This window comes from Lepisosteus oculatus, chromosome 17 (assembly GCF_040954835.1).
Source record: "Lepisosteus oculatus isolate fLepOcu1 chromosome 17, fLepOcu1.hap2, whole genome shotgun sequence".
NCBI classification, from domain to species: Eukaryota; Metazoa; Chordata; class Actinopteri; order Semionotiformes; family Lepisosteidae; genus Lepisosteus; species Lepisosteus oculatus.
In genome coordinates, this window is record NC_090712.1 from 20,796,365 (window position 1) to 20,815,949 (window position 19,585).

At 37.7% G+C, this 19,585-nt stretch overlaps 1 pseudogene; it reads right to left on the reverse strand.

Annotated features, from left to right (window-relative positions):
- Positions 1-15,655: 15,655 nt before the first annotated feature.
- LOC102689549 (uncharacterized) lies at positions 15,656-17,256 on the reverse strand (annotated as a pseudogene).
- Between the last annotated feature and the right edge of the window lie 2,329 nt (positions 17,257-19,585).

Genomic DNA, 19,585 nt, shown 5'->3' on the forward strand with positions numbered 1-19,585 from the left:
ATTGTTAACTGCTACATGTATATAATTCTGTTAAGCGTAAAATGTTGTAAAGGATATTTTAGCAAATTAAAGTATTAATTGATGTTAGTTGTCCAAGAGCTTTTTTCAGGTTTTGATTGTTTTAGACTCTTATTTTTTATTTGAGGAACATTTTTAAATTGGATGACTACAAGGCTTCAGAGACAAATTGCAGGATTGCTCTGTTGAAACCCAAGCTAGGGTTAGGGTTAGGATTCCCAAGCTACTTAGACCTGTTTTACACCCAGTGCTAGATTTTGGGTCCCAAGTGAACTTTAGGATGAGTGAGAATTTGCTTCTATCTTTAACTTTTTTCGGAGACTTTTGCCTGCTTACAGTATATTGTATACTGCACTGTTCAGCATTGTAAAACAGAGTAAAATCAAAAGTTTTAAGAAAACCTGTTCTACAGGGTACACTCTCTATTTTTTATTTAATGTGTAACTAGATGTTTAACTGAGTCAACATTTCAGGGTTCTTGTAACCCTAACACTACACTAACCCTCAATTCAAGACCACGTCTCAGTAATTTTCAGCTCATTGAAAATTTGACTAAGAAGATACATTATTCATGAAATTATTTGCACAAGAGCTTTTGTCAGTGGTTTTGATTGTGTTAGACTCATATTTTATGCTTTGGGAAACAATAACAATAATTTGGTCCTAACTTCATTTTTTCAGAGACTTTTTGCTGCTAACTGTATATCATATACATACAATGATGAGTACCTAATTACCCAACATAAAACACACAGACCTGTCAATCAAGTGTCCTAATATATTTTCTCCTTCAATAGAGGTTTAACACCATCAGTTTATTTAATGCACTCAGGAGAGTAGTACTGAATTGACACCGTTAAATTTAAAATACTCAGGAGTTGTTCATATCAGTCATGTTTTTTTTTTTATTTTCATGAGGAATGGTTTGTATTATTATTGTAATTATTGTGAAAAGCCTAGTTTAAACTTCTCTGACCTGATACTTTTAGAGGGGCGTTGTACAGTATATAGCTATTGACACTTGTTCATGTGTCCATTTTAGTCAATAGTATCACAGTGTGGAAATAAATTAAAAATTGGAGAGGTGTTATACATCCTTCACCAATGCATTCAGTTCCTTTAACACTGCTGTATTCAGTGAAATATCAATTTCTACAAAGCATGAGTAAAAACTAATGTATCTGAAATGATATACTGCAGCAGAATACCAAGTGCTTGAACATAATGTTCATGGCTCAGGAGGCAGGAGGCAGCTGTATGGGTAGAGAACAGCCTTTTTATTTGATTGCATCACTCAGATGTTCTTTAAAAAATATTTTCTTGTTTGGAGAACAAAAACATTTCATGGTTGCACCAAGCTTGTCTGCTTTTAGAAAATACAAACACATATTACTTGCAAGTGTGACTATGTTGACACTAGTTACTGAATATATACACATATTCTGAATTTGGCAACAAGCCTCCAAGAATGTCGTTGTATTCTTTAATTATGTAACTAGTATTATCAAGACAAATATATCACGTGAAATATACTAAGGATTTTATGAAGTTCACTTCAAATGTGTTTGAACATGTCATGTTGCCCTGTGGCATTGAGGACTAATTCATGGAGTCCAGATATTTTGCTAGAATGTCTTTGTTATAAATAACACTGCTTGATTGTCCTTGTGAAACAAAATGTGCAGAACAGTGATCTCTTGCATATGCACAGCATACAGTATTCATCCGTAACTACTGATACACTGTCAGACATTTTGATTGGTTCATTAATTTTGTTCTTGTGCAAATCAGCAAAATGCGGTAAATACTACATTTTGGTTTAGTCTTCATTGTTGCTTTTGTTCACTCATATGCTTTTTGATGTGGTTCATGTGTCCAGTTTTTCTTTTCTTTACTCTTTATTTGTATCAATTTAGAAAGATTTGCACCATTAGACGCCATAGTTTTTTTATCTTCCAAGGTTCCATACAGGTATCATGATGCATATTCAGTATTAAAGCAATGGTTCATGGCCTCTAGCATACCTGTTTAATGGAGCAACTAAGCCCATCATTACTGTATGTGTTCAAATGGAGTGTCAATAATGGTAGAGAAGAAACCAGGGCTGTTGGTGACATCTGTGCCAGGACAGGTACATGAGGAAGCCATAATTCCTATGAAAACAGACAGCCTCAGAAACCTGACTGAAAACATAACAGGAGCAATTTTGTACAGAACCTTCCGTGTGTGGAATCAATAAAAGAGATTTCCTGCATGGGAATCCCAGTCATACACAGGAGCCCTCAAACTCATGAAACAGCATAAAATTTTAGCTCCTGCAAAGGCAAACCAGTTTATGAGCAGATATACTGTACTGGTTAGGAATTACTCTAATAAATCTCTTTTGGAAAATAGTGCTGGCTGAAGATGGCACAGTGAGAAAGAATTATTCTTTTGCAAATAGAGATGGGTAAAGACAGCATCACATAAAGACGTCTGACTTCCATGACGTCTTTTCCTGATTGTTACACTCAATTTAAAATAACCTGGTCTTTAAGCCACTAAGTAAAACTATACTGAACATTTGGAAAGAAGTGAGATTGACCATTACAAACAAATTGTCTGCTCATCTCACAGTTCAACACATCATAAAGATGAAACCTTAGACGAAATACAACAAATATAGCCCCTCAAAGTGCATCATACATTAGCATACACAAACAAAAATGTTTCAATTCCAATACGGAGCCCCTTGCAGTTCTTGCTAATTAGATCAACAACAGTGCTGAGCCCTCAGTGCCATACCGAGTGCAGGTTCTGGTGGTCTCCACCTTTTTTCAGTTTTTCATTGCAATTGGGCTCAGAGTTGGAGATGATCTGTAGATAGTTCCTTACTAAATAGTCCACAAATCAGTAAGCAGCTGTGTGCATTGACCCAGTGTGTTGGGATAAATTTTATCATTTGTCTTATCATTTATGTTTTGTGTGAACATTGAATAGAGTTTATGTTTTAATTGTTTTAATGCATATGGATAACATTACATACATAATACTGGTGTGCCATAACAGTGAGTGTTTAATAGGCTGGTCTAGTTAAAATGCACACAAATGGACTCATAAAATAATAATAATAATAACTTATTTTCTTATTTTGCAGTGCAAGCAAAGTAAATTAAAGCCACACAAACCAATAAGAAGCCTAAGCTCCACTTTGAACTACGAACTAAACTTCTTCAAAGTCCCTCTCTAAAACTTTCTGGGCAGCAATACTAACAAAACAAAGTCTCCCCAAGATCCTTCTCAAAACCCTTCCCTAAACCTTCTCTCTCTGAGACCCTTTCAGACACTCTTCCAGAAACCCATCCAGTAAGAGCTCACAAGTACCAGGCTCGAAGCTCCGTGGTTGCCTGGCCTCCCTGTGGTACAGCCATAGCAGGAGATCATAGCAGAGGGTCTCCTCTCCTTCTCGAAAGGATAATGACTTCAGCTTCTTCCCTGAAATCCTGATCAGAAAACTTTCTTAAATTTATCCGATAATGCTGTGCACTCTGTCACATGCCTGTAGTCAAGTAATGCACCTAAAAGAAGCCTCACAATTTAAAACCTGAACAAATATTTTCTTAGCTAATAATGCTTAATGAATCTCTTCACATATTAACCTCCTGAAGTGTGTGAAAATTAAAGATCTAATAGTATCCTTGCACATTTTTAGAGAAGAACTTTACAAGGCTTCATTCATTGACATCTCCTGTGATTTTTAAGCCATGCGGGAAAGTTATTGTAATAAAACCCACCCCTGTTGTCATGACAACAGAAAAATGTGTCTAAAGGATCCATTCGCCTTGAAACCTCTCAAAAATAAAAATGTATACATTTAGGTGTTTTTTTTTACTGTACTATGGATTGTGATTCTGTTTTCAGAAATATTGCAAAATACAATATTGCAAAAAAATATTCAGAAAGTGTTTTGCAAAATACATTTTTTACAATGCATCCACATGGAGCATTTATGATTGTATTTTCAAAAATAGCCAAAACCACTGCCACTCCATATACAAGAGTCCTTCAAAATCCTTGTGCAGATGCATCCTGAATTTTCTAAATGCTTTCCAACAAAAAAATTAATAAAAGAATAGTAACCAATGTATTTTAATAAATTGAAGAACGTTCTGCTAAGTTTGTGATGTCTGCACTGCACAAGGATTAAATGAAGGCTGAACACTTCTCTTAACAATCTGTGGTTTATGTAGCATTCCATACCACACATACTGTACGTTTGTTAATTCTAACATTGTATAGATCTCATTGGAAAGGGATAATGTAGTATATCAGGTACTATTGTTTGCACTGTGCTGGAAAAGAGGGAATCTGGTGTCGTTCATCTTTTTCACTCCATGCCGTCCTACTATACCAACACCTCTCTATCATTAATTTCTGTCTCTATCAACTGTAGCAGTGAATTAATCATTGGAGCTGCAAGTGTAGAGGTAGTATTTAGACAGGTTAGGACATTGTCTAAAGTAAGACTTTTTGTTTTAAACCATAGATCCTGTCTTCATTTTCCGCTTTACAGAAGAAAGAGAAGTCACCCCCTCTCTCAGAGAGCAGAAGATCAGTTCCACTTGTTTCTTGTTTTCATGTCTTGTCATGTCATGTCTGCACTTTAATTACTTTTGTTTTTGGATTCTTCCTGTACTTTGCTTCTGAATTTTGTTGGCTTTTTCTTTTCTCCCCCTATTTTGTTTTAGGAATTTCTGTTGTTTTGTTTTTGGAATCATTTTGGAAAACCTTGGAACCGCATTCTTTGGCTAACCTGGTTTCAAACCCTAGCTTGTCTTTGATGACGAATGTGGCTTTTATTGTTGTCTGCTTGCTTCAGTCCTTCAGCTTGCAGTTTACCTGCTATTTGCCTGACACTGCTTGTCACCTTCAGACCCTGGCCACTGCACCTTTACAAGTACGTACAGTACGTGCTATAATGTTCAGGGTGTAGTCCTGCCTGGTGCTCTATTCTTCCAAGATTGGCTTCTGATGACCACAATCATTATCAGGAATAAGAGGTTTATTGATAATTTGTGGAAATATTTATTCATTTTGGAAAACCTTAAGTGAACATCAGGCCTTTGTAAACAAAAACATGCAACCTTCTTTACATTAACTTCTTTCAACTGATGACAGCATTTAAGTATGGAATAAGAAGAAGAAGAAGAAGAAGACGAAGAAGAAGAAGAAGAAGAAGAAGAAGAAGAAGAAGAAGAAAAGAAGAAGGAGAAGGAGAAGAAGAAAAGAAGAAGAAAATGTAATTCCTTATACAGTACTTACTGTATACAGTATAGTGCTTTTCTGGACACTCCACGTAAAGCGCTTTGTAGGTAATGGGATCCCCTCCACCACCACCAATGTGCAGCCAGTTAGATAAAGCTTTCACCCTAGTTCTAGGAAAATGGATACTGTTTACAGATATTAAACTATGTGTTAACTGTAGAATAGCAGATCAAACCCAGACCCAGGTTGGTGTACCCAACTACTTAGGCTCAAATGTCATTGATTTTTTGTATATACAGTAAATAGGTTTATTGTTATCAGAAAAAAAATTGCCAGTACATAAATAATCCTGAGGTGACATGCTACAGAGATGCAAGGAATTATTTAGAACCTAATTTGATTTGCCTGATCAGATTGTATATTTTGTTTGAAATTTAGTATACTTATTGTCCACCTAGAACATATGCTCTAAAATACAATGAACTATTAATTCAATATATGTACAAGAACAGATGTGTAACAAAAACACTGTGAGCAGACGTAGAATGGCACAGTTCCCTTACTAAATCAACTGCAGCTGACAGGTTTTAGGTATAGGGCAGATACAGTATAGACTCAGCAGAGAAAGAATATCAGCATTTCGTCTTGAAGTACAACAGTTTCATCCTAAGTGTAAACAAATAGTGGAAGTCTTGACAGCTGTGCAATTTTAAAAAGAGGTCTACCAAATGGTTTAAATAAGCTGAATGGCCTCACATTTGTCATCTTACTCTCATTTTATTCATGTACTTTTATTTGGTTTCTGATATATCCATTTTACTGTCTTTTTTAGAAACTAGATCATTTTTTACATTCACATTATTTATACAGTATTATACATTAACATGTTTGCCTACATATTTCACATTCAGGTTTCAAAATAAAACCCACAGAGCAAAGTAATTCAGTTTAATGCCTAAACTTTTGAATTACCGTACAGTAGCTATGCAGTGGATCTTCCAAGTCCTTGATGTTGTCACACAACTACTTTTGCAACCCATGGGTAAAGTTTTAAAATATTTATCAACTGCAACCAGCCTCTCTATTTCCTCTGGTGGCTGTCAGATGCAGGATTGATGTGGATGTAATGTCCTTTATTGGCACAGTTCCTTTACTAAATCAACTGCAGCTGACAGGTTTCAGTCTCTCTGCTCTCCCAGCTTAGGAACACTGAAATATCATGGTTCCAGATGTTTGGATCATTTCTTGTTATAAGAAATTACTCAGCTTTTTGTTTCCAACGTGAATTACAGAATTTTAATGTGACGTGACATGCCATTGGTCATCAAGACTTGTCAAAGGTAGCTGTAAGATTTCTGTTTTTATTTTTTATCAGTGGTAGAAGATGGTACTGATATCAATGAATCAAGACAATTCAAATAAGACGATTCAATTAAGAAATTAATAGCTTGGTTGGAATCCAGAAGACTCTATAGTTTTCACACTGCAAAACCTAAATCTCATTTTACTGAAATAACATTGGTGTTGGTAATAGTACAGTATGTGCATGATTTTACATGTACTGTACACTATAAAGTCACATGTATTTTAGAAGTATTTACCTTGTATTTGTATTCGAATTTTACATTGAATACCTGGTCTTACGGAATGATTGTGTTGAAGCTTAATAATTTTGCTTCTATGTTAAAATTGAAATATCTAGCATTTCCAGAGAAATGCATGATGTAAAATGAGAAATGAAAGGGAGACTTAATTAGCTTGCATTTCATTAATTTCTTTAATACAATAGGCCTGCACCACCGCGGGGACAGTGAAAAAAAAAGGCAGAAAACGGAGGAGGACTATAATTTCAATCAAGATGGAATGAGGTTACCAAAATGTCAAGGTAACAAGAAACATAAATCACAGGCTGATGCCAAAGCCATACGTGCTTTCCTTAGATGGCTGAAACCATAAAAGTCTGTACAAATTCAAAAAGCTATAAAACAAAAATATTAGGACTCATAAATTTGCTGGGAGTTTTAAAGTTTAATCAACATTTACTGGCACTTATTCTGCTCCTGAGTTATGTGACCTTTTTCTTTCTTTCCTTATGCACACAATGCTGAACTATATGATTTACTCTTCAGTGTGAGTAGCAAAATCTAATCTCGATCTGTATCATACTGTACATGTCAGTCAAGCAATTGATAGTCCTGGGACATACTGTATGATCACTTTTTTTCCCAACATTAACATGACCTACTTTACACCATTTCAAAATAAGTGGGTAGTGTAATATGATCAAAATAAAATAAATATGGAAGATTAACCATTGCATCAATTTAAATTTCCCAATAACATTATTCCCTAAAGCCAGAGATGAAGACTGCCCAAGCAGATCCCATGGTTTCTTTGCTTCACGGGCACAGTTTGAAGGGCCACTTAAAAGACAAACTAATATTTACAACACTAATGCTTCGACACACCTTCTGAAGTACAATAATACCTGAAAGGTTTGGCTAAATGCTCATGCTTTGTAGGCAGATAGATCTTACAGTCTTATACTCTGGAAGGAGTGAAAGAATTATTTCAGTTATATCCAACCCTACTACTGATATACTAAGATGGTTTTCCTGGACCGCCCGTTCACCTCTTAGATTACTCGTAGATTACTGTTTCTGTTTGCCCAGAGAGGTCTCTGCTTAGTTGTAACCCTCACACACACACCTCAAAGGGAAGTCTTTTAGCACAAGTGACTAGGGATGGCAGACATCAATTTTCTGTTTCTGAACAACCTACCCCTTAGCCCATCCCAATGTCTTGGGCTGCTTTAGGAACAAACGTCCTATTGGTGGATTGATGAAGGGAGAACTAGACAGAACCCACCCAATGTGACCTGGGGCTCTACAAAATGCATAGCCGTCAAGACTTGGCAGTGATACTGAGCAGGTGGCCTAAGCAAGCTGTCTGTATGCTCTGCTTCTTTGCTAGCCTCTATTGGTTGAGTGGTATTCAGTGTTGAATGTCATAAAATATATTGGTATAACTACAACACTGTGCATCACAGAACAATATTAACATTATTTTTGTTAATTTAACCTGAAACAATGCATGAAGATGTGTAAATGTTTTCTTTTGTTTATGAATGGGTTAGCCTATCATACACTTATTTACACAAAATTCAAAATCTTTTAACAGTGATTAGCCGATTAACATCAAGTGGAATTAAAATTTAACTAGCAAATACATCTTTAATTCTTGTCTGCAATATTTAATCTAAAATGGTATGTCTTTCCTGTACATTATACAGGTCTTACACATTACAAACACAGTCCAAATAGATTAATGCTGCAAAGTATCACACACTGGATTTTTAAGATGCATTTGCAAGTCATGGAAAATCAAGCTTTAGGATATACCAGAATACAAATAACTGAGTTAAATTTTACATTAAACTTAGGTCACTTACAGGTTAACAGTGATCATGAAGAAATCTTGATCATGTGTTTTTTCTAATTTTACCATTAGAAATAGCCAAGGTGTTTAATAATTCTACAGTACACAGAAGCACAATTGAACCCATTGCCTTTTTATTTTGTTATAGGCTTTGATGTAACTATAAGTGAAAAATAAAATCAGCGATTCTAGCTTTTCCATCCATTCATCATTATACAGGGTCATTGCAAGCTGGAGTCTACCCCACAAGCATATGGCTCAAGGTAGGGCTATACTGTGAATGGAACATCAGGCCATCAGGGATCACACTCACAAACACCCAGGGAAAACATACAGTACAGTAGGTACAACTTTAGGGACAAATAGTTAAAGGTTAAAGATAAAGTACTGAATTTAATACAGTAAATGCATAAAAATACACATGCCCTGTTATTGAAGTTTTGTTCACTTTTCAATAAAATGTTTATTATGTATTAATAGGACTATAACAAAAATAATGCAAAAATAATGCAACTTGTTATCGCTGTCTCTCTTGAAGGTGAAAGTGAGAACTGGGCTAAAGGCCAGTCTGCCTTTTTTGCAGTTAGTTCCACTTTTTCTTTCGTTTGCATCTATGGCAAACACTGGCTTAGGAAATGCTACAGGGTATCCTGACTGACATGCATCTCATCAGAGCTTCAAACATCTGAGGCTTCCAAATAAACTCAGTATCAAGTGCCAGAAAGCCATACTTTTGGCTGCAGCATGCATTGTCCGGAAGAGCCTGTGGCACTACAAGGCTCACTATGGCACAATGCAGTTTGTTTGACAAGCATAGTCCACTGGCTTTACTATTATCAACCCATCCACATCTTGAGAGGAAAAGAGATAATAAGGAAAGAACACATGCATGTTTTCCCTGGATTTGATTTGGATGCTAAAAGTTTAGTTTGGAAGCAGCTCACTATTAGACTCAGCTGGTGCAGTTCACTATGTAAAAGACAAATGTGTTTGTAACTTAGCTCTGGATAGGAGGTGATACACTAATAAACAAACAATCAGAGAATAACTTCAAACACAGATGCAGTCCAGAGTACTCTGTTTAAAACTACTTCCAACAAATACTTTAAATGCGTATTTGATCTGAAAGTAATTAAAAGACAATAACATTCAGTCTCAGCCATGACTCTTTTATGATTTGATAGCATACAATAAACCTTGCAATAAGACTGTTTTCTCCTTTGTCAGTTTAATTGAAAAGGCTTTCAAAAAAACTCGGCAAGAACTACTTGGCATTACTTGAGTATAATGAAACTCATGAATAAACGGGACATCATAACTGTTTGCATTCCATCTGTAGTCATAAAAAAGACAAAAGCTCTGGTGAGCAAAGCATTATTGTTCAACTTTTATTTTTTTCTGCTTTGCTTTTCATGTTTTTGATGTTCTGACGGCCTATGTCACAGGTCCTCATATCATCTGCTGTACCTATTGCTGATGAGAGCAGAGTGCAAAGAATAGGGTTTGGAGCAAGGACAGTACACTATTCCTTTCTGACATTTAGATATTAAACATGAATTATAGCAGGTGATTATCCCTGTCACCTTGCCTGAAGCGATGATGTTCAGTTTTTACAGAGCTATCAAAAACCTGCTGTGTCAGAGATTAGCACGATTTCGGGTTATTGTCAAGCACACAAGAGTTTAGTAGGTGATTCATGTCCTATTTAAAACCATGCTATAGGGTGATGCAGAAATGTATGGATATATCATCTGTAAATGTTTCTCTTGTTAATACAGAAATATTTTTTCCATAACTTTTACAGACCTTGGAATATTCAATATTGTCTGATTTCACTTGTAACATTTCACTTAATGGAGAATTAAGTGGAGAATCAAAAGAAGTACATCACCTTTAAAAATGGGTCAGTACAAACCTATTATCTGATGAGAAGATTAAGTAGGTCTTAGTATAAGGTATGAATTTCTTTTCATTTTTCTACCCTTAAGAAGCAATGGTTCTTCCTTTTATAAATGTACAACAAAACATTTGAAACATTTGACGATTTTAAATCCTTGCTTATTATGTATATGGCATAGTTATTTTGAAGTTAAATTTAACCTTATATTTAATTTTATGTTATATTTAAATAATGGAGGAGGACAAAAATGAAGTACAGCTGTAAGAATATATTTTGTAAAGGGAGTAGGGCATTACTGACAGAAGGTTTCTTAGTTTATCCTATTGCATCAAACACATCCTGAGTTTGAAAGTTCCAATTTTTATCAGTAAGTTTCAAAAGGAAGATTCTGTTACAGTTTCAAACAGCAGTTTAATGTTTAAAGCACATTCTTTTATATGGATGCAGCATTAATGGCTGGGTCGAGCTTACCTAATTAAGAACAGCCTTTACTTACTGCAGTCTCAAGGGAAACTTGAACAGAACAATAGAATAACTCCTTCAGCACCAGGGTTTGCAAGAGTTGTAAATATCAAAATACTTTTTGGCAAGTCTGTAGAATTATACAGTGCAAAAAAGTTGTATGAAAAAATATTTCCAAAGTAATGCATTGGTGCACTATTTATGAAAGTGAACTGAAATTGAAACATGAATAATTTCTTTTAAAAAAGATAATAGGATTTTATCTGTAATAGCAACATCATTAGCTGCTGGGCACTAAAAATATATAGCAATATTTATTAAAAATCACTTATTTTCTGATTGTCAGTAAAAATGCATTAGTTGAACAAACAACATTGTTAGTTATTTACTGATACTCTATAATATTAGTAATACAATGTTTTTTTTAGGCAACAATTCTAGTTAGGTTTTTTTTGGGTTGGGATCTAATGAAGGTAATATTATGAACAAAACAGCATACGTTAAAAAAGGAACTTGATACTCTTTAAAATATGTCATGGTATGCTGTAGGTGAATTTTGATGTGTGAAGGTGAAAAGTAAGAGTGTTTTTACAATATTTAAAGTACTTCAACATAAGATATTATTGTAAACGATTTCTGATATATAGGAGTATATTACTGTATGTATAGTGTAAAATGATAATGGTACAGTTATGGCGTTGTGAATTTGAAATTAAGTATTTAAATATCATACAGATATTTAGCATAGAGCACAGAATTTCAGAAATATGTTTGACTTTTTGTTATACAGTACATTAATAATGCTTTGAAAAATTGAAAGTTAAAACATGGTTTTGTATTAAATCTGAAAATTTTCTTAAGGTCTGTCTGCTGTTTTCTATTCTCACCATAATAATAACAACAAAAAAGTGATAGTATGTTCTTTTTATATAAGAATGAAATAGGATAAACTTAACAATGACAGTGCTTTGGATCATCTTTATATGCTTACCATATGCATTATTGAAATAATGAAATAAATTTGCAGTGGACAAAATATATCATTAGTGTAGAGTCTAAATTTTAGCAGTAGTTCCAGCCTGGACTCTCTTATTGGTACTTGTAGAAAAAAAGCTGGATATCTAGTATAAACTTCTGGTATATGTTGCAGAAGGGTTTCCAGTTAAATTAAGTTTTCTGAACTGTCCAATCTATCAGTTTTGGGATATTCCAGACTTCCCAGGAGGGTTTAATTGGATTTAAATAGCTAGTCTGTTCTGGCCACTGGAGATATTCAATTCAGTGTTATAATGCAATGAACTAGTGCTTCACTTCCATGGCATGGTGGCATTGAAAAAGGGTGAAGGTAAATACTTTCCCCCTAGAATTCCATTAAAGTAGGGCATGCAGTTTTGTCCTGGAATTGCAAAAATCTGCAATATGATTCAAGTCCACCTCTGTCTATTACAGTCAACAAGCAAAACCCTCAGATTCAAGTAAGTAAAAACATAACAATGATTATCAAATTTGTGTATGTTATTAAGAAATATACTGTTAATGTTTGACACCATCATTTTGATTGGGTTTTACATGCATTTTAAAGAGTTGACTGGTGTTAACAAAACTCATTTTGGCCAACACAAATTTTAACAGGATTTAAATACTTAGTTGTATTTTTTAATTTTCCTCATATTTCTACATATATTAAGACACTGTGGTTTAGTTTAGAGATCTATGAAACAACTAGATTGATTACTGTCATAATGACATTTTCAGCCATCCGAATATTTTTTCTCTGCACTTACAGGTGTCTATCACTTATTAATGTAAAACATGGAAACTGCTAATCCCCACAATCTGATGGTGGAACTGTTTAGTTCCACTGCTCTTTATGAAACTACAACAGAATAGAATATCGGTCTATAATTCCTGGATACTTAAATTTGGCACATGCTCAAATATTGAATGTTTTACACATTCAAAATGCAATGACCAATAATCTGAAAAAAGAACATGATCTGGTGTGACAGTATAAAAGCAATATTTGAAGGTAACTGAGTTTAAAATAGAAACCCAAAAAGTTATCAAGATTTTGATATTGCATGGCAATATAAAATGTCACACAAATTGAAGCACAATTGCATTTAAGACTGAATATGCATAATTCCAGGAAATATTATTTATTGTTACACGGCACTTATTGTTAAAATTAATGGTGGGGCACCAAACGCATTGGAATACAATTCATAAATGTATCAATAATGAAGCTCATTAAATTCTGCTAAATTTCTGTAGTTTCACATGTGCTGTCACTGATAGCTTAATGCATAAGAAACAGTCCATCACTTGTCCATTGAAAACAGCAAGAGTATTTATCTACATTATTAAATGTCATGGCTTATTCACTAGTATGAAATTACCTTTATTTCTTTATCTAGATCCTCTGTTATCAATATTGTGACTAATCCTATGTGTGCACATGACAGGTTGTCTTTTACATCCCGGGAAGCAGTCTTTAAAATAACTAATCTGGAAGAGACACCAGTGAAAATAATTGGAGAATTTAGAATGACTTGCTACTGTATATACCTACACTGTTCTTTGCAGCATAATGTGTGAAAGGCATAAGTGCCAAGTTATCGGAAACATGGAACCCTCAAAAAGTGCTTATTTTGGGGGAGCAAAATGACTTCACAGTAAAGGTGGCTTTTTGTGAACTGATTATATACTGTACTATTCATTGAGGTACAGTACTAATTGTATCAACATGGCAATTCTGTCAGCCTCTGCACATGCAAATAATAGGTGCATGGTATGATAATGACAGTCTTTGGAATGAGAAACTATCTCTGGTGAAGAGACCTTGCTTTAGTAATTTGTCCCATGTTATCAATAAGACAAATTAATATTTTGACAGGCATTTCATTATATATCCTGTTTTTCCTATCATTACAGAGTGGCTGTTTATATTATATATTGTACTGAAGTGCCACTGCAAATCTGACAATAGCATCTCCTTATTTCAATAGCATCTCCTTATTTCTTCCACATGTTCAATATTTATTGCTGTTTCAAGATATGTTTATTGGTGCTTGTTTTTCTTGATGATCAGAGACAAAAAGTGGTCACCTGAACAGATTTATTGCTACATTTTTAAATGAAAGTTTTTTCTGCATGTCTGTTTCCTTCCTTTTTGGATGAAAATGTCTTACTGCACTGGTCATATAAATGCACTTAAAATATTAGAAAGATGATTTCATAAAACCGTGTTAGTTTTAGCAGGGTTTTCTCTGTATTCCAAGAAAGGACATAGTTACATCTTTGGGTTCCAAAACCCAACTTTCTTGTCCTTGCTGTGAAATTTGGGCAATAAGTCACTTTGGTTACTGTGAAGGCTTGGTAGAATTCCTTATTTATGCCCAGCAATCAGGCTTTTGGCAATTACCACCAAAAAGACAAAACGTATTTTTCCAGTTCCACCTAGCTTCTCCATCTAGAATATCTCAAAGGCTGTAGTACTGTAGCTCAGATCAATCTTATTTTGTCAAGATTGTGTTGAAGCTGAAATACAATGAAAGATATCTTGCAGAAATGTATGTCAGCAGCTGTAACTTCAACTGAGAAGATGTTTTTTTTTAGGATACCAGTTCAAAAAAACAAAAACAAAAACCAAATGATTATTTAACTAATTCAGCCGAGGAGAGAAAGTGCCTGCTTGAGGATACTGGGGTTAGTTTTGATGTATGCATGATAAGCCTCGGAGGACCAACGGCCGAGTTGCTTGATGAGATACTCGGGTATGCCTTGGCGAGCGGCAGAGGACGCGGCCCCTGATCTGAAGGAGTGCCCGGAGAATTGTTCAGGGGGGTATCCGGCGGTTGGAAGGATGTCGTGGAGGTGAGAGAGGAACCAGTTGGGGGTCACGATACGGCCCTACTCGTTTACGAACAGAGGGTCAGTAGGCAAAGCTCCGGCAGAGGTGCGAAGATGTGCGTAATGGGATAGAGGCTCGTATGGGCTTATGTATGAACAGAGTTTGAAAAAATAGATGAGAGTGCCGGACCCTAGTTGGTCTGTTTTGCTTTTCTTGAGGTAGAAGGTCAGTGTATCGGAAGACAAGATGGAGATGTCGGATAAGCAGGGTTGAGAAGAAGGATCGAAGGATGTGGAAGCAGCGGTAATTTCAGAGCATCTTAGGAAGCCAAACAAGGCTTACAAGAATAAGGATTCAAGAGTGCGGTCAACCCAGGGTGAATGGTAAAGTGAGAACGTAGATGCAGGATTCGAGGATGTCCGAGGTAAGTGGTGAGCGTTGGTTCGGAAGTGGTTTTTCAAGCCACTGAAAGCCTTTAAGCAGGACAGGTCGTGCCGAAAAGGAGTTTATGGAAAAGGTTGATGCCGCACAGGTATACTTTGGTGGTGGATGCTCGTACCTTGAGTGAGTTTCTACAATAGCAAACGAAGGATGATACGGTGAGAATATCGAAAGAAGGGAATTTTATGTTCGCGGAGAGGTGGAAGGATTGGAAGTCCAGTAAGAGTTGAGAGTTTGAGGGGCAATCCCTAAGAGGATAGTTTGCTGGGCCAGCTGGACGTAGTGATGGAAAGGATGATTCAGAGGAATGTGAGTTCCGAAAAGGGAGGTACTGTGCGTGGGTTCGGTCTTGCATCTGGTGCCAAGTTCCTGAATTTCTGAAATTGAAAGCGAGAGAGTCAGCTATCTCATTAAGGTGACCTGGAATGTGAGAAGCTACAAGGATGAATTGATGTGTGAGAGAAATCCATTAAAGGCGGCAGAGAAATTTCATGATAGATCAGGATGAAGACCTTCCTTTGTTCATTATATGGACTACTGTATAGTTGTCCGAATGGATAAGGATGGATTTTTGTTTCCAATTGTGGCCCCAAAGAGAAATGGCAACGACAATTGGAAATATTTTGAACAAGGCCGAAGACTGTCAGCGAGAGGGATTGAAGAGAATTCAGGAGGCCAAGGGGCCGCAAACCATTGCCCTTTGTAAAAGCCTCCGAAACCAACTGAGGGGGCTACGTCTGTGAAAAGCTGGGTATCCTTTGCGTCGGAGAGGAGGTCATCATAGAAGAGAGATATGCCATTCCAGTTGGCCAAGAAAAGCTGCCAAAGCCTGAGCTCAGATTTGCAGTCAGGCTTACTTGGTGGTAAGGAGAGGACACGGAAGAGGCGAGGTCGAGAAGGTAGGAGATGAACGACCGTCCTTGAGGAATGATACGCATGGTATAATTGAGGTGGCCGAGCGGAGAGAGAAGTTCCCTCTTTGTGCAAGATTTGGCGGGGGAATAGGTAGAGATATACATCTGGATCCTGTCGATCTTGTTGCGAGGCAGGGAGGCGGAGAAATTGATGGAATTGAGGGTGATCCAGAGGAATTGGATTATATGAGAGGGACCGGTTGTTTTGTCTGTGGCCAGAGGTACCCCTAGTTTCCCAAAAACGGAAATAAGTGTGGAAGAGGCTCTTGCGGGTGGGGCGTGAGGAAAATCTATAGTAAGGAAATCGTTGAGAAGGTGGACGAGAAAAGGAAGCCTATAGTTATTCAAGAGGATCCAGCGGAGAGCTTCGGGTAAGGTATCAAAATTTTTTTGGGCTACTCCTACATCCGAAAGTAAGGCAGACTGCGAGAAGAACTTGTTCTGCCAATGAACTCCGAAGAGGTGCCAGAAGTCTGGGTCAAGAGGCATAACTTTAAAGGCACTGGAGATGTCAGCCTTAGCGAGCCAGGCGCCCAGACCTGCGATTTTGATGAGAGAAATGGCATGGTCGATTGTGGCATAGTGGAGGGAGAAGTCTGAACTGGGAACAAGGCTATTGAGACTTGACGGGAGTTATGGGGGGCTGACAAGTCGATTATAAGGCGTTTTTTACCGGAATACTTCTGGACTGCTATACCGATGAGATTGATATGATATGCAGGGAATGGGGGAGAGTCAAGTGGGCCGATCATGAAACTGTTCTCGACTTCAGATACTAACAAGGAATCAATGGACTGGGGATCGGCGGTGGCAGATTGCAAATTTTTGCAAAAGACGGGGGAAGAAGGAAGTGTGCACAGGCCTGGTGAGAATCGAAGGAAAGGCCGTCGAGTAAGGTGTAGGTGGAAGAGGGGTCGGGGTGATGGAGCAGTTTGAAAGCAAGAGCGGGGATATCGATTGGGGAAGACAGAAAAGCCAGTAGTCATTTGTCAACACTGAAAATGGAGCGAGTGTGGAAGGGCCGGTGGGGGGCAAGCAGAGCAAGCGTGAGCTTTGCCACAGAAGCTGCAAATGTGAAGGAAGCGACAAAGGGAAGAGGTACATGTCGAGGAATTGAAGTTGTTGCAAATTTGTTGGCCTCTGATCATCACGATGGGGCGACCGTGAACCTCTCTGGACCAGGAAGGTTTGAAGAAGACCTGGAGGGAGAATTGATGCTGAGGGGGAGAAGGGGCAGAGTCAAGGTTGAGCTTGCGGACTGTATTTGGGCAAAATACATGGGATGACTGATGTCGTGTTGGACACCTGCGATGGGAGAAGATGAGGAGGGAAGAAGAGCGGAAAGCAGATTGTGGTAGGAGGGGTTAGACGGATCTGGGGCCTGAAGCTCGGTGGCTTGGGATATGGAAGCCAAAGACTGTTGAGGAGGAATTGAAGCAGGGGTGAAGGCTGCGTGAAGGACTGAGGAGGCTGCCGAGTCGTCTTGGACGCCAGGGGGTGGGGGAGGGTAAGAGCCGCCTGCTGGCTGAGCTGGGGGTTGTTTACTGGATGGCCTTTGGCCGTGGAGAAAGCAGCAGGGTCAAAGCTTGAGCCGTGTTGGACGCCGGAGATAGAGACTGAGGAGAGTGCAAAAATTAGATTAAGCAGAGAAGGGGGTTAGGGAGGGCCGTGAGCCTGGGGCCTTAGACTCGGCAGCAAGGAGTTTAGGGAAGGAGGCTGGGTGGAAGAGGCTAGGTGCAGTTGTTCAGCTGAGGAATGGATTGGTTGGGGAAGAGACACAGACACGGATATATCAGGACAAGACAAGACAGAAGACGCGACAGGCAGAGGCGCGGACAGCCTCGGGGTCCTCACGTTGGGATGAGTGGCGGTGGCGCGGGTGATGTCATCGGAGGACACCGGGGGAAGCTGTGTAGCTGATGTTTCCTTTGTGTAGACTGCTGTTAAGTACAGGGAAAACAGAGCTTTTTTGGAAGCGTTTCTTTTAAAACGGATGCCATTTTTTCAAAGTATCCACCGGAGGCTTGCTACGGTCCAGTTGGAAATCATGAGAGATGATCCAGGAGAAGGGGGGAGCTGATGTGCGTGAAGCGCGCCGGCTGGGACATCCTCGAGAGAAGCGGGGGTTATTTGGAGACTTTGCCGTGGAGGAATGGGAAGACTGGGTTTGTGATGAGAGAGAGACTACGACAGCGGAACGCAGTTTTCGGCGAGGAGTTGGATCTTGTGAGGACTGGCTAGGAGATGAGCGGCACTGATGTGGCACGGCGGGTGAAGGAGGCGATGAAACGGAGGTGAGGGGAGCAGTTGGGGGAAGACTGAACGAGAGGGGTAGGAGAGTCTCCTGTGCTGCACAAAAGGTCTTCATCGGAGCAGCGAATTTGTAGATCCATGAGAAGGGAGCACGGATTCGAGCTAGGCGAAAACGAACTATGCAGAAAATGAATGAGGAAGAGGAGAGGGTGACGTTTGATATATATGGAGACAGATTGCTTACGTCAGGATTAGTGAGAATCGCAGCAGCTGTGTCGAATGAGCTCGGCTGCTTTCATTCCTCCCGAACTTTCATTAAAAACTCCATTAAATAAGGTTGCTGGAAATACAAGATGTCATCAATACCTTTCAACAAAACATTTCTTGAGTGTGTGGGACAGTAAGAAATGTAGTTTCTCAGTTAAGGTATTTAGTGTCAAGAACTAAATTGAAAACTACACGTGTACTGTAGCTTAGTGATTGGCTTATTTGCCGAGAAGGTTCATTTTTTATTATACAGCAGAGCATATTTCAATGAAAGACAAGGAAAGATAAAGGGACATCAATATAACTGGTTTCTGGGTCAAATTACAAGATAAAGATTCCTCTCATGCAATTTAACTCTGATCAGCTTTTTGCTAACTGCTGACAATATTTTGAGCATTTTTGAAAAGTTAAAAATAGTAGACAGTATTTTTTATTAGAATGTGGTTTCATATACAGTATACATTTATTATTCATATACATATTATCTAAAGAGGAACTTAGATTAAATATGAAAACCAAAAAACATTGTTGTACTACCATTTTCTCACATTTAAAAAAAGACAACATGGGATCAAATTGCTAAGAACATAAGCAAAGGCATTAAACAACTTCCTACTGTATATACAAATATATTTCAGGCTATTCCATCTTTGAGAAATTGTTTTTCTTGTGCCAAAAGTTCCTCCTCCTTTCTAACTCTGTTTGTAAATAAGTACGTAAATAGTCTTGTCCTTATCATAGTAGCAAATGCAATTTAAAAATGAAAAACAGAATTTATCCTTGCAGGACTCAATC